Here is a 14,953-nt window from a genome sequence, read left to right on the forward strand (position 1 = left end):
CTGCCAGTGACTGTGGGATCTGATGAGGCTGCGGCGACTGGGGACAAGCCAGCTGTGGAACTGGCTGCTCCTTCCCAGGTGGGGCTATCAAAGGCTCCACGGGCCAGACGACACACGCCAAGGTCATCAAGGCCAACAGGACAGCGCAGTGAGCAGGATGTCTCCAATGCCAGTGCCAGCAAAGGGGGAGCACCTAGATGTAGCACCCGAAAATCTAAACTCAAGGCACTTTAGGCACACCATGGGCTTCTCACTGGTGGTTTTATGTTGCCCCGCTATTAGTTGATTATAATTTGGTGTGACGCTGAACACCCTTGAATTAAGTTTCTTTTCCGATTTATTTTGTGAATTCATTAAATGCTTCATATGTGAACATGCCCCAGGGTGATTCTTTACTTCTGCAGGTGGAGAGGAACACATGATGTTATGAGTGACTTGTTTGTTATTGAGCTTTATTGACAAGGCACAAAGTTAATGTTCCTAACCAGGCAGATGTTGCTCTCAGGTATCGAGTACGAAGTCTGCAGCCCTGGCATGTGTTGGAGGTCCATCTGTGGTGGGCTAGCTAAAGGTTCATTGAATTAATGCCTCTTGGGGTCCCTGCCTCCCTGGAGGATGCCCAGGTCAGCATCTACTCCCTCAGCGTTCTCCTGTATGTGCTCAACCTAGGACGCACTACTGGACTCATTGTCTGCAGCCGGAGCATCTGTGTCTACATCTTCTTCCTCCACTGTGTCCCCCCTTTCCAGCGCCGGATTGTGCAGAGCGCAGCATGGAACCACTATCAGTAACACACGATCTGGGGAGTATTGGAGTGTGGCCCCTGAATGGGCCTGGCATCGGAAGCGCATCTTGAGAAGACCAATGGTTCTCTCTACCTTGTGGTGCCGTGGCTCCTATTGTACCGCTGCTCGGCGTCTGTTCTTGGATGGCAGAGAAGCGTCATGAGCCACCTTCTGAGTGGATAGGTCTTGTGACCCAGCAGCCATCCACTCAGCTGGGCTGGAGCACTGAAGAGACTTGGCACCTGGGAGTGTCTCAGGATGTAAGCATCATGGGAGCTGCCTGGGTGCCTTGCACTGACCTAAAGAATCTGTATCCTATGCTCACACACTATCTGCACATTCAAGGAGTGGAATCCCTTCCTGTTGATGAAGGCACCGGGCTCACCCGCTGGTGCCTTGATGGCCACATGTGTGCAGTCCATCGCACCCTGGACACGGGGGAAGCCAGCAATCGCTGCGAAGCCTCTGGCTCGCTCTGTCTGGCATGCCTGGTCCCAGCAGTAGTGGATGAAAGTCAATGCACGCCTGCACGGAGCATCTGTCACCTGTTTGATACAAGTGTGGACAGCTGACTGGGAGACTCCACAAAGATTGCCCACCGACCACTGGAAAGAGCCACAGGCATAGAAGTTGAGGGCAGGCGTGACATTCAACGCCACTGACATGGGGTGCCCACCCACACAGTTGGTGCAGATCTCAGAACCTATCATCTGGCAGACGGAGGTCACTGTCTCCCTTGAGAGACGGAGCCTCCTTCGGCACTGCACCTCAGACATATTGAGGTAGCTGCTTCGCTGTCTGTAAACCCTGGCAGTCTTCCGATAGTGGCGTCTTCTGCGGCCCCTTCCGCCTTGCACATCCTGTGTGGCCCTGCGCCCTTTGTGCCTGTGCCTCTCCTCCCAAAAGGTGCTCCCCTAGAGGCTGAATATGGACTCCTGGCCTCCTCCCCCTTCTAGCCCTCCCTTCCTCCTTAAAGGAGGTGCCTCCAGTGGAGAGCACAACTCCCATTCCCAGGCTAAGGGGAGGCTTCCTGAAACCTGCAGGCCCCAACAATGATGTTTACTCAGAGTCCTGACCTGAAGCCTGTTACTCCTGTCCAAGCAGCTATGAAGGGATTTGAAGTATTCCCGCTCACACAGGCTAGTGGCAGTAAGTTTAAACATTAAATGTCTGCCAAAGACCACTTGTGACCCCACTCACCTCTCTTATCCCGCCTGTGAATGAGGTTTATAAAAATGTGGCCTACCCGCCTGCCCGTTGCGCCCATGTGATGATCTGAAGATCGCACGGGCCCAGAAAAATCGGCGTCAGTTACTGGCTCAAGGACCTTAACTAGCCCGTTAATTAATTGCGGGTGCGCATCGGAGATCACTGCGTACCCGCCCACCGAAATATCGCGATGGCGCACAGTGATGTCGGGACGCACACCCAATGTCACCGTGCGTCATTTTACGCCTCGGCGTGCGGGGCCTGCCTCCTCACGCCGATGAGAAAATTATGCCCATAAGGTCCTTAGGGATCTTGAGAGCGTTGATGTGGATAGGTTGTTTCATCTTGTAGGAGCCTCTGTTTAAATATAAGGGGTTGCCTATTTAGGATAGAGATGAGGAGAAATTTTTTTCTCTGAGGGTAGTGAGTCTTTGGAACAATCTTCTTCAAAAGGTGGTGGAAGCTGAGTCTTTGAATATTTTTAAAGCAGAGATAGCTAGATTCTTGATAAGCAAGGGGGTGAAAGAGTATCGGGGGTAGGTGGGAATATGCAGTTGAGTTACAATCACATCAGTCATGATCTCATTGAATGGCAGAGCAGGCTCAAAGGGCCGAGTGGCCTATCCCTGCTCCTAATTCGTATGTTCGCATGACCAAGAATATTATACAGTGGCAGAGAGTGAAAGAAAAAGTATGGAAAAGTTTCTGCCATTGCCGGAAAGTTTCAAACAGGTTGCATACCTCAACCAAGTAGCAGCGTGGCTGAACTGACGCCAAAGGTTTACCAGGTATTGCACCACAATCGCACCCTGCGGTGAAGCCAAGCGCTCAGCATGCAATGGGTGGCTGTGCAGATGATATCCTAGTCTGGCAAGGAATTGATGAAGAAAAGCTACATACGATGAAGTCATAAAAGTATTTGATGCCTAGATCAATCTGTGAATGAATATCATTGTCGAGCAGGCTCAATTTAACAAACATACTCAAAGACAATGGGAAAGGATGGACACATTGATCAATAATCTGTTTAGGCTTGCAGAGAACTGTGAACATAGCAGCTTAAAAGATAAACTAATAAGGGACAGAATTCTTGTCAGAGTCTTGGATGAAGCATTGTCTGAACTAATGCAGTTGCAAGATGATTTAGCTTTAACAAAGGCAATTCAACTGACCAGACAAGCTGAGGTCAGGAAGCAAAATCGATTGGTAATTCGGGTTGACAAGGAGAACCATATCCCAAAAATGACTGACTTACTGTAGTATGTTAAATTTAAAAGCAGAGAGGTGGCCGTAAAAAAGCAAGGAAGGCAGGAAGAGCAACCAACTAGCCCCAGCTAACTGTAAATCGGTGCAAGTTCCCTCTGAGGCACTCACTATCCATACTTGGAGCCATACAGCATTCCTTCACTGTCGCTGGGTCAAAATCCTGGAACTCCCTTCCTAACAGTACTGTGGATGTTTCTGCAACATAGACTGCAATGTTTCAAGAAGGTAGCTCACGACCACATTCTCAAGGGCAATTAGGGATGGACAATAAATGCTGGCATAGCCAGTGATGCCTACATCCCACGAACGAATGAAAAAAAATACAACAAACAATAATCTGAATGGGGTAGCCATTATCCCACAGGATTACCTTTACATGACCAATTTCAGTGTCAAGCTTGCATGATGACCAAATGGCTTGAGCCCTACTTACAAGTTGCCAATAAGCCCAATCTTATAGTGCATGCAACTGTAGGAATCCCAACGTGTATATTGACCAGTGAAGGTAGGCTTGTGGTAGATTGTAGTAGAGGACCCATTAGTTTATTTTTCAACTTAGCACCTCGAGGAAAAGGAGCTCATTAGACTGCTCCATTTCAAAGGTGAATTTGAACGTGGGATGGAGCACATTAAGATGTGTAAGGAAATTCTTACATGCAGCTGCAGATTCAAATATAGTAAATGTATCATCTGCGTACCGGAAATAAGGGGCAAGAGGTTAGGAGTCATTGCATTAAAAACATTTCTCACAGAAGCCGACGAAAATATTAATGACAGCTGGGCCTAGAGGGGATCCCATGCTAACACCATCTATTTGGGCATACATGGTGCCATTAAAGCTGAACTCGACTGTGAGAGTTGCTAAGTTCATAAATTCAATGAATACATTGTGTCTAGATTGCCATGATATAGTGACACGGCGCAAATGTCTATGGCTTTCTTAAGCGGCACATTAGCAAATAGGCTTGCAATGTTGAATCAGCACATAGACATGGCATTGCTATCGATATGGAAGTCATGTATAGTCTTTGTGAAAGTGAAGGGATCCTTCATCGTGTATGTGAAAAGCTCACTCAGAACTGGTCATAGCAGCTCGTTCAAAAATTTGGCCAATTCATGTTGTGCAGAACAGTCATAGATAAGACTTGGGCAAGAGTAACGAAGCGCCTTGTGGCATTCAAGATAGAATTCGTCTTCATGATTCACTATGTCCACATATAGATGGGCTGCCCAAGACAAACAGAAGTGATGTCCCATTATGCCCTATCTTATCTATGACTGGTTCTGCACAACATGAACGGCTAAATGGTTGAGTAAGTTGTTGCAACCAATACAGGGTGAAGGACTTCTTCACTTCGTGAAATATTTACACAACCTGCATATCGATAGCAATGCTGTGTCTATGTGCTCATTCAACATTGTAAGCCTATTCAGTAATGTGCCACTTTTGTGCTGCATCACTGTATCATGGCAATCTAGATGCGCCACCATTTTCTGAATCTGTATTCATCGAACTTATGAACTTGGAAACTCACACTGTTGAGTTCAGCTTTAATGACATCCAAATGTATGCCCAAATAGATGGTGTTGGCATCTCTCTTCCCAACTCTCACTAATATTTTCTGAATTTTCTGAACCTGTGTTTATCGAACACATGAATTTAGCAACTTGTGCAGTTGAGTTCAGCTTTAATGACACCATGTTTTCTTTTATTTAGTCAGGGGTGTGGGCCTCACTGGCTAGACCAACATTTATTGCCCATCCCTAATTGCCCTCGAGAAGATGGTATCCTAGATCTGATAATGTACAATGAGACAGGATTCATCAATAACATCATGGTAAAGGAGCCTCTAAGTGACAGCGATCGCAACATGATAGAATTTCATGTTCAGTTTAAAAGCAAGAAGTGTGGGTCCACGACTAGTGTTTTAAACCTAAATAAAGGTGACTACGAGGGTACGAAGGCAGAACTTGCTAAGGTGAACTGGGAAACTAGGTTAAAAAGGTAGAACAGTAGAGTTTCAGTGGCAGACTTTTAAGGGGATATTTATAACTCTTTATTAACTCCCAGTGAGAGAAAGGCTCTTTGAGTCGGATGCATCATCCATGGCTAAATAAGGAAGTCAAGGATAATATTAAACATTATACAAATCTGCAAAGACTAGTGGTAGGTCAGAGGATTGGACAGACTTTAAGAACCAGCAAAGAATGAGTAAAACAATAACAAAGAGGCAGGAAGCAGAGTATGAGAGAAAACAACTATTAATATAAAAATAAATAGTCAAAGTTTCTACAAGTACTTGAATAGGAAAAGGGTAACTAAAGCTAGTGACGGTCCGTTAGAAGGCGAGGCTGGGGAATTGATAATGGATAACAAGAAATGGCAGAGGCATTGAACGGGTATTTTGTGTCTGTCTTCATGGTAGAAGACTTAGAAAACTTCCCAAAAACAATGAAATTCAAGAAGTGATAGGGAGGGATGAACTTAAAACAATCACCATCACCAGAGAAAAATTGCTAGGAAAACTATTAGACCGAGGGCAGTCAAGTCCCTAGGACCAGATGCTCGGCATCCTAAAGTCTTAAAAGAAGTGATGGCACAGATAGTAGATGCATTGGTTGAAATACTGCAAAATTTCTTGGGGCAGAATCTTTGGCTCGGCGAGCAGGGGCAGGGCCACTCGCCGAAGCATAAAACGACGCGGGGTGACATTGGGTGTGTGTCCCGATGTCACCGTGTGTCATTTAGATTTTCAGTTCGGTGGGCGTGCAGCTGACTCGGCTGCGTGCCCGCCGAGCTGTCAAAGCCCTATTAAGGCCATTTAAAAACATTAAGGCAATCAGCTGACCTGCCCGTCCAACCTTAAGGTTGGCGGGCAGGCAAAGAGCCCAGGAGGCCTTCACATTTTTCAAGGAACTTCATCCACTGGCGGGATGAGGTTTCATGAATGATTTAAAATTTTCAGAAAATTTTTTAATTAAAATTAATGCACATGTCCCAGCTCATGTGACAGTTTCACATGAGGGGACATGTCATAAAAATTTTCTTGCCACTTTATTACGCTTTTTAGACTTAAAACTAATAGGTGCTTCAGGGAGATTTCTATGCTCTTTCGTGTGGAAGAACGCACTCCCGACTCAGACAAACAACCCCCACCCCGACCACACAAGGAGTGCTCAGTGCTTCCAGGTGCGTGTCACACTGGGCAGGCCTTAATTGGCCCACCCACGTAAAATGCGCGACAAGGACCCGATTGGGGGCACCAATTGGGTCCGTGCCCGCCCACTCCCGACCGGTCCACCTGACAAGGAGAAAATTCTCCCCTTGGATTCTGGAAGGGTTCCAGTGGATTGTAAAATAACTACTGTAACACCTTCACTCAAGAAAGGACGAAGGCAGAAAGCAAGAAACTACAGGCCAGTTAGCCTAACATCTATCATAGGGAAAGCTCTGGAATCCATTGTTAAGGAGGTTCTAGCAGGATACATAGAAAATCATGATGTTATCAGGCAAAGCCAACATGGCTTTGTGAAATGGAAATCGTGTTTACCTAATCAATTAGAGTTTTTTGATGAAGTAACATTCAAGGTGGATAATGGGCAACCAGTAGATGTGGTGTACTTGGATTTCCAAAAGATATTTGATAAGGTGCCACATCAAACGTTATTATACAAGATAAGAGCACATAGCGCAGGCGGGCTTGCCCAACTCTCGGACCACGGGCTGGGTTGTGGTCCCTGAAGCCTCCGAACTCAGCCCGCCAAACTTGTTGGACATTCAACTGACTTGTATTTGAAAAATGCTGTAAAGTTGCTCGTTTAATCACAAGCTGGTTTCTCTATGCATTTGCTGCTGGAACAAGCTGTAAAGAATGGGAAGGTAAGTTTTGAAGGCAAGTTCCAGTTCATGGGGCACAACGTGGACCGGAGTGGCGGGTCGGGGTGACAGTTGCGTGAGGCGGCTTGGAGCAGCGGGGCCAACTGGCATCGGACTGAATGGACTCTGCGAGAGCGCGCGGGCGAGAGCGGGGGCGAGAGCGCGCGGGCGAGAGCGGGGGCGAGAGCGCGCGGGCGAGAGCGGGGGCGAGAGCGCGCGGGCGAGAGCGGGGGCGAGAGCGCGCGGGCGAGAGCGGGGGCGAGAGCGCGCGGGCGAGAGCGGGGGCGAGAGCGCGCGGGCGAGAGCGGGGGCGAGAGCGCGCGGGCGAGAGCGGGGGCGAGAGCGCGCGGGCGAGAGCGGGGGCGAGAGCGCGCGGGCGAGAGCGGGGGCGAGAGCGAGCGCGCGGGCGAGAGCGGGGAAGAGAGAGAGCGCGCGGGCGAGAGCGGGGAAGAGAGAGAGCGCGCGGGCGAGAGCGGGGAAGAGAGAGAGCGCGCGGGCGAGAGCGGGGAAGAGAGAGAGCGCGCGGGCGAGAGCGGGGAAGAGAGAGAGCGCGCGGGCGAGAGCGGGGAAGAGAGAGAGCGCGCGGGCGAGAGCGGGGAAGAGAGAGAGCGCGCGGGCGAGAGCGGGGAAGAGAGAGAGCGCGCGGGCGAGAGCGGGGAAGAGAGAGAGCGCGCGGGCGAGAGCGGGGAAGAGAGAGAGCGCGCGGGCGAGAGCGGGGAAGAGAGAGAGCGCGCGGGCGAGAGCGGGGAAGAGAGAGAGCGCGCGGGCGAGAGCGGGGAAGAGAGAGAGCGCGCGGGCGAGAGCGGGGAAGAGAGAGAGCGCGCGGGCGAGAGCGGGGAAGAGAGAGAGCGCGCGGGCGAGAGCGGGGAAGAGAGAGAGCGCGCGGGCGAGAGCGGGGAAGAGAGAGAGCGCGCGGGCGAGAGCGGGGAAGAGAGAGAGCGCGCGGGCGAGAGCGGGGAAGAGAGAGAGCGCGCGCGAGAGCGGGGAAGAGAGAGAGCGCGCGCGAGAGCGGGGAAGAGAGAGAGCGCGTGTGAGTGGGGAAGAGAGAGAGTTTGTGAGGGGAGAGAGAGAGTTTGAGAGGGGGAGGGGGAGATAGTGTGAGAGGGAGGGAGAGAGAGAGAGAGAGAGAGAGAGAGAGAGAGAGAGAGAGAGAGAGAGAAAGAAAGAAAGAAAGAGAGATAGCGAGAGGGGGGAGAGAGAGATCGCGTGAAAGGGGAGAGAGAGTGAATCCCAACAACTGGCAGATCATATCAAACAGCAAGTCCCTTAGGCTGTTCACAATAGGCAAAATACTGACTGTAATCAACCAATCTGTTCCTTCAAAACTCAGAACATAATGCTTAACGTTGGATGTGATTCTGCAATTGTACAGCACTTACTGAACAATCCCAAGTGTGCTAAGTACACTAACAACCAATTTAAGATTATCAGTTGAGCTTGTATTGTGGCTCATTTATGCTTGCTAAAAGCTACATGTATTTACATGCAGGAGCCTGTCCTTTGCAGACCAAAGAAAATGTCCATGCATTGTGAATTAAACAAAAGCACAGGGGACAATAGTTCCCTGGTGCAGTCTCCATGGCAAAGCCTTGACCAATCGGAGCTGATTTGCCAAACAATCAGCACCCTTTTCTCAATATAAATTGTTGCTCCCTTTGAAATTTGGCATTCTGGTGTCTTTCCTGATGATTGCAAGACAAAAAGCTTCGACAGCACATCTGTTTTTTTTAAGCATACTCAAGTTCTGCACTACCAAGTGGCTATCTTTCATAAACATATAAATAGTAAAAGATAGACAAAGGGAGAATGGAGCACATGGCTGAGGTATAAAATGAATACTTTGTATTTATCTTCACTAAAAAAGAGGATGCTGCCGACGTAGCAGTGAAAGAGGAGGCAGTATCAATATTAGATAGGATTAAAAATAAATAAAGGGGATGTGCTTAAAAGCTTGGCAATCCTCCAGTAGTGATCACTCCCTCGGCACTGAAGTATCAGCCTAGATTATGTGCTCAAATCTCTGTAATGGGGTTCAAACCAAGGACCTCTGACCAAGAGGCAAACTGCTGAGCCATCACTGGCACCTAATTGTTCTGTTTCAATAATATAGTAAAACGTTTCAAAGTTCTTCACTTGAGCTAGAAAAAGAACCAAGAGAAGGTATTCAAGGAGTCTAGAAAACATGCAAAAGGAGGAAAAAGGGAGCAGAAGTGCCACATGTAATTTTTCTTAAGAGTGAATTGTGCTGAAGTTAAAGTTTAATTATATGAGGATAACATCTGATGCAACTTACCTATTTCATGCATTGTCTATGTAACCCTAACCCTTTGGTGTGTGTAAAATATATGATTTTACATTTAGAAATGCCACCCTTTGGTGTAATTCTGTTTCTCAATGAAGCATGTGCAGAGCTCAAATTTCACCACTCAAGGACATGTTCAAACAAAAGTATGTAGTGAGCAATTTAATCACCAGCCATTTCAAAAAAAGAGTTAAATAGTTATATGAATATCAATCCAATCATCACCGAGTTCACAATGCATCGTGGGCTTATGACTTGGATATATCATTACAACTCACTGCGCCTGGAAATAAAAGATCTGTCGGTGTAGTGCCTCAGAAGGAAAGAGAGAAAAGAATTAGAGTTCTCCAGTAACCACTATTCAGTAGTTAGTTATATAATGCATTGTTTAACATGTTATGCAACCATTACAATCCTTGAGGTTTGTTCAAAGGTATCTACGATTTCACACTAAAAGTGCTGGACAAAGCTAACAGCATTTTCACTGTTCTGACACAGAAAGAAGAGAGTTCAGAAAGGGAAGCTACAAATCGAGTTTTGCCGAAACATTCAACTATCTTAACAATATTTCCTAAAGCTCCAAGATAACGAACTCTGCAAGTCTTTAAAACCTGATCACATCTACAGCACAGAATACCTTGAACATTTATTTCAGGAACATTTATATTTAAAGCATTATGGAACTAAAGAAAGTCAAATGAAAGAAACACAACGATTAGTCTTTGATGGGTCAGCAAGATTATCCAGTCAACAATGGTCAGAAAAATCCTGATTCAAGTCTCAGCCTGTACTGTCACCTTCTCAGCTGGAACAATGGCAGAGACAGTATAATTGACATCAGTGTCCTTGGATAAGAGAAGAAATAAGGATTTAGCCTGGACTTTCAATGGGGCTCTGGGTATTAATCGGGATGTTTTGCCAATTTGCTTTGTGGCTACTGAGGCCAACTACAATGCTCCTGAGATCAGCTAGCTGGCATTTATTAGAGATATCTGGGGTGAATTTTACCAGCCCCCCTGGGAAAAAAAAAGTAAAAACTGGGAAATGACAATACTCTGAATTGGTCTTGTATACCTTAAAATGGAAAACGAGAGTACTCTCATTTACTCTCAGAAATTGTTTTTTCCTTCTGGGGAGGTGGGGAAGGACGGTAAAGTAGCAGGCAGCCATGAAGAAATGGTTCCCTTGTGTGGTCCCACAGATGGTGCAGTGTCCCAGCAGTCACAGGAGGTAGACTGCAAGGTAAATCGGCTGCCCACTCCATGGAGGCAGTCAGTCGATTTGCATAATTAAGGCAATTTTATGAGGCTGTCGGCATTTTGTTGATAGCCAAGCTGCATGGTCCCATGCTGCATCAGGAGGCTTTAGAGGTGCCGGCCCTCTGCAACAGGAACCTGCCTGCCATCCTTATTTGGATGGCAAGCCCACAGGCAGGCAATTAGGAGGCTGCCTGAAGTAAAACTGCTGAGCTGGTCCCACTGCTGGCAAATACAGGCTTGGGACCCGCTTTTCACCCTGAAGTAGGGGTCCCGAAGCCCATGGTAAAATTAAGCCCATTGTTGCTGGTATCCTCTGGGTCTGACCAGCATTATTATTCATCAGAAACTCACTCAGAACGTTATTCTTATAGTCCCTTGGCAAGACTTAAAAATGAAATTAAAGCAGCTGTATGAAATTGCACCAATTTTTTATGTTCCCCTTAATCAAAGATAAATCCTGACCTTATTGACCCTAACTACCTAGTGCTGATACAATAAAGATCTTATAAAGTGCTGTATATTTTCTGTATCTATAAGCAACCCGTATAGTACTTGGTACTTAAAGGACATCACTGATCAGCTAAAAAAGGGGAAGGGAAATAACCAGAAGTTCCAGTCCATGTTGGAACCACGACAAAGGTAGGAAAAGGTCCTATAGACAGAATTTCAGGCGCTAAAGAAGAGATTAAAGAGCAGGATCTCAAAGGAAGAATTGGGATGAGCTCTGAGGGAGGAGGAGCCTGTACAAGATGGACAAGTAACACCTCAGAAGGGCTGAGGCCAATATCATTGCATGGAGATAGCCTAGTGCTGAGGAGAAGGGTTTAAACCAATTTGACCGGGTAAAAGCATCAGGACTGGACAGGTAGGGAAGGAACAAACTCAGTGATGAAAGTATTAATCGAAGAGACTGTTGCAAACTGGAAAGGGAGGATGTACATGAGTGTGCAAAGACAGTGCCTATTTGGTTTGTTATGGCACAGCGGATGGTAAATGCTAAGCTGCTCAAATGACACACGCACACATGCACACACACATATACACTATCCAGACCCCAATATTCCTACTTTACAATAAATCCCAATAACATTATGAAAATTATTATATTTTCATGACAGGTTCAAATTAAGGAACACAGAGGAGCTATTACACTGTTGGATGTACATTATAGGACAACAAATAGTGAGAAGGAGATAAAGGAGCAAATTTACAGGCAAATTGCAGAACAATGCAAGAGCCTCAAAGGTGTGGTAATCGGGTCTTCAGTTATCATTAGCGTAAAGCGCAAAGAAGGGGGTGGAATCCCTGAACGAGTATGAGAACTTTCTTTTAACCCAATGTAGATGGAAGCAATGCTGGTTCAAGTGGAGCACTTTTCAGTGGAGCAGTATTTAAGAAACAATGATAACAATATCCATTATGTTTAAAATAGATATGGAAAGAAGTATGGAACAATCAAATGTGAAAATACTCAACTAGAAGGAGGTTTATTTCAGCGAGTTGAAAAGGGAGCTGCCCAGATGGATTGGGATCAAGCACTGTCAGGTAAAAGAGTAAATGAGCAATGGAAGGCCCTCAAAGAAGAGATTAGTTCAGGTGAATACTAAATACAATCCTAAAATGGGGAAAGGAATGCCATCCAAAGCTAAAGGTCCCTGGATGACTACAGATATAGGCTGCAAAAGTGGGCTCCGTAGCACTGCTGGTTCTGGCACTACGAAAGTGGGTTGAGGAGAAAAATGGCAGGGGGGGTTCCACTCCTGACTACATCCGGTGCAGCCCACACTGATCGCCATGTTATTGAGGACGACTCTGAAGTGCAGTAAGTATGCAGCATGGGAAAATCGTAAAAATCGTAATGTGCAATGTAAATTTGACAGCTGACCTGCCATTATGGACTTCACCACTTCTGTTAACACCCTCTCAAAGACACAGCTGAACATGTGTTCAGGTACAGGAGTGACCCCATTACCCCTCTACACTGGCGCTATTTACGGGCAAGACACATTTGACTATCTACTTAGTATCTACTAGATGCTTTCATCCCGTGAAGGTCTGCAGTTCTAGCCATCCTTGAGCCATTCCATCACACATAGCCAACATTCCTAGCGTGAAAGCTATGCTGCCATCAGGAATATGATGGCGTGGACACCGGTATCCTGAAGCAAAGGTTCTGCTGCCTGGACTGCTTGAAGGAAGCCGTTCAGTATTGCCAGAGCATGTCCCCTGATTTGTGGTGCTCTACTGCATCCATCACAACTTTACCATCGTGAGGACAGAGCTTCTGCCATCAAAGCTTCGATGACCACCTCAGGAGAAGGAACACCAAGATGAGGAGGGGAGTAGGCAGCTGGCACATTCACATTCTGGACTACCCGTGAACACCTTGTTAGTCCCTGATTTTCCTGAGTAAATCCCCAGGTCAACATTGTTCAGCACTTTCCCACCTTACCATCCCTCCATTATGGAACATCACAGCATCCTCTTAGTCATAGCCCTGGAATAAAAAGTACCACAAAGCAACCATTCCATGCCACGTTTATCCAACCATACTTCCCATAATCCAAACAATACTCAATTATGTGCACGTGCATTCCCTTAATGTCCATCTTGCAGGTGCATTTACCTGGCTTAGTGTTCCTGCGCAGTGATGCCCCAATGGCTGCATCATGACTGATGGAGAGCTACTATCTTTCAATACCCTTGCAGGATGTTCTCGAGCAGCTCTCAGGCCTGAGGGTCCAGCTTCAGGCTGCTCCACCTCTGCATGGGTGGCGACAGTTAGTACTAGCTGTCTGACCAGCAACAGCTGGGGCACTAGCAGAGTGGCAGTTGCAGGAACACAAATGCTATTATCTTGAGCGAGGGCAGCAGATTTGTTCCCACTGTCACTCCCCCCAGGGCGGCACCTCAGTCTGCCTGTGTCGCAGTCTCCATTACAGCATCTTCCATCAGTTGGATCTGCAAGTGCTGTCATGGAGTTGTCACAACTACCACGCTGGAAAAAATGGGCTCCAAGCATTGAGGAAAACCCTGTGCGAAGTTGCAGCCAGAGTCCAATATGCTCCTCGACAGTGACAAGTCTCTACGGTAAACCTGTCAATCAGCTTCTTCCTGTATGTTGTCCCATAAAAGTTCTTATCTGATTTCTCTGAAGCAGAGCTCACCTGTCACCTTGTCTTCCAGTGAGCAACACATGCACCCCTACCCTGGTGACTCACCACATGCAAATCCTGCCTCTATGCTACCCTCTAAGGTGCATGCAGTGCCAGATCAAGTGATGATGCTACTTATTCATTTGAGGTCTGCTTTTTCTCTGGGTCTTCAACCTCAGACATCAATCACTAGTTAGGCGATTATTCTTTATTATTCTATAACTTGGAACCCAAGTTATTCTTGGGTTCTGTTGAAAGGTTATGGACCTGAAAAATAACTCACGCCACAGATGCTGCCCAGAGCTACTAGTATTTCCAGCATATTACGTTTTTATTGTAGTAATTCAGGGGTATCTGAAAGCATAAGTGCACAAGGGGAGGGTTAGGGAAAGGTAAGGATGGACGAATGGGAGGGGGAAGCAAGAGGTGCATAATCACACCATCTGCAACTCATAATATACCAGGTTGCAGAATAAAGGTGAAATGCGATTTGAGAAGGTGCATAAGGAATAAAACATCATCCTGAATGCTTCCATGACGCCATTGGTCATGACCTGAGTGACGGATGCTTCAATTATCCCAAGCACCGTCTCCTCCATGGGAGTCAGCACTTGCAGCTGTGCCTGTCTCCATTGGTTTTCTGCTGCTGCTGTCTATTAGGGGTCATCTTGTCCTGTAAGAGAGAGGGAAGTGTGTCAGAGAGTGTGTTGCAATGTGTTTGGGTGATATGCCTTTTATAGCTGAATGGCTGGCAGCATGTAGGAGCTGTGAGAGGTGGGTGAGAGGCTTGCAGCAGTGGTAAGTTTGTGAGGGTATGAATGCCTGTTTTCTAGACACTGTTGATAGCTGTGTAATGGTCGTGTTCTGCATTGAGCAGGGTCTGAGGCTGGTGGTGTAGTTACTTAGATATGGCATTTCAGGATGCATTCACTGGCCCTGAACACTCATGGAAGGTCATTGACCTTCTCCCAGAAAATGTATCCAAGTCCTTCGGGCCAGACTCCTGGCAATGACCTCAGTGGCTATCTGTTCATGCTGCCTTTACAGTGTGCATCTGCCTCCTGCAGGTATCTCACTTCTCTCCTTTCAACCTCCAGCAC

At 47.0% G+C, this 14,953-nt stretch overlaps 1 protein-coding gene across 4 annotated transcripts in view; it reads right to left on the reverse strand.

Moving 5' to 3' along the window:
• The window catches only part of slc67a1 (solute carrier family 67 member 1), a 132,435-nt gene that overhangs the window by 116,301 nt on the left and 1,181 nt on the right, over positions 1–14,953 (reverse strand). The gene's annotated exons all lie outside the window — the stretch shown is intronic.

The sequence above is a fragment of the Cetorhinus maximus genome, chromosome 9, assembly GCF_964194155.1.
Source record: "Cetorhinus maximus chromosome 9, sCetMax3.hap1.1, whole genome shotgun sequence".
Lineage (NCBI taxonomy): Eukaryota > Metazoa > Chordata > Chondrichthyes > Lamniformes > Cetorhinidae > Cetorhinus > Cetorhinus maximus.